The following is a 1,618-nucleotide window of genomic DNA, read 5'->3' on the forward strand; positions in this document are numbered from 1 at the left end:
CGTGGCTCCCTTTCCCTTGGGGCAAACGCCTACCTGGCTCTGCCCTATCTAATGGCATTAGGACTGACTGGTTCCGTTAGTGAACAAAAGGAGAGAAGGAGGAAGAACCACTTTCCTTTTGGTAAAATTATGTAATGTGCAAAAAAGCAAAAATAAAAATATGCATTAAACATTAATGTTTAATCTGGCAAGCCACTCATTAAACTATCACTGAGATGGAGAAAAAGATTTCCAAGACTTGCTGCTCCTCCTAACTTGTCCTTTTCTTTTCCAATCACAACTTCTTCCTGTCTTCAAGACGGTAACTAAAAGCGATAACTTTCTCACTGTTTTTCCTATTTTCCAAATATAAATATTCATTCTCCCAAACACATATTTTTGGTTTTGTCTGCTTCTGTTCTTCTAAATGGAGTCACTTGGGATGTGTTCTTTTGTGCCTTGCTCTTTGTGCTCAACATTATTTTCATGAGTTTCATCCACATTGTTGTGTGTAGCTGTATTTTATTCATTTTTACTGCTGTATCACCTATTGTAAAAATATACACAATACCTTTACTCTACAGTTGAGAGCTACTATGAAGAAAGCAGCCATGAATGCTTTCTACATGTTTGTGGGGCAGGTATTCTTGCAGATTATACACCTAGGATTGAGATAGCCAAGTTCCAGGGGAGGCCAAACTATTTCCCAAAGAATTTGCACCAACTCATAATCTTACCATTGGTAGATGAGAGTCCCTATTGTTCCATGTCTATGCCATACATAGTATTGCCAGGATATTTTTTTGCTTTTACCATTCTAATAGAAATGTCAAAGTACAACATTATAGATTTAATTTAAATGTCTTAAATATTAATGAGGTTAAACACCTTTTCATATCTTTATGAACCATGCTTGGGTACCCTTTCTTATGATTTCCTGTTCAAGTCTTTTGCTCATTTTTCTCTAGGGTTGTCTGACTTTTTCCTGCTGAGTTCTACTGAATCCTAGTCTTCCATCAGTTACATGTATTATAAACATCTTCCAGGTTTAAGAGTGATCTTCTAAAAACTTTGTTGGTTTGTCTTTTACATTTTGAATGAATGTTTTTATTGCATGCCTTTCCTACCCCAGAGACATAAATCACTGATCCTTTCTCTATGTTTTTTCCCCTCAATGCTCTCTCTTCTTTTGACTGAATTTTCTCTTTTATTCCAATTTTTCTAATTCTCTCTACTAGTCTGGAAGTTGTATAATGCATTTCTATTTTTTAATATATTTCTATTCTCTTAGTGGTTATTCTGGAATTTAAATTATACATGTTTAACATAATTATTTAAATTAACAAGATCTAAGACGGTCAACATCTTTACCTTCTTTCTGAACAATACAAATTTTAGAATACTTTAACATACTATCAGTTTTGGTTATACTTTACTTTTTCTTTTATTTATTTATTTATTTTTGAGATAGAATCTCACTTTGTCACCGTTGGTAGAGTGCCACGGTGTCATAGCTCACAGCGACCTCAAACTTTTGGGCTCAAGCTATCCTCTTGCCTCAGCCTCGCAAGTAGCTGGGACTATAGGCACCCACCACAACACCTGGCTATTTTGAGAGATGGGGTCTCTTTCTGGCTCA

The sequence above is a fragment of the Nycticebus coucang genome, chromosome 21 (genome assembly GCF_027406575.1).
Source record: "Nycticebus coucang isolate mNycCou1 chromosome 21, mNycCou1.pri, whole genome shotgun sequence".
NCBI lineage: Eukaryota > Metazoa > Chordata > Mammalia > Primates > Lorisidae > Nycticebus > Nycticebus coucang.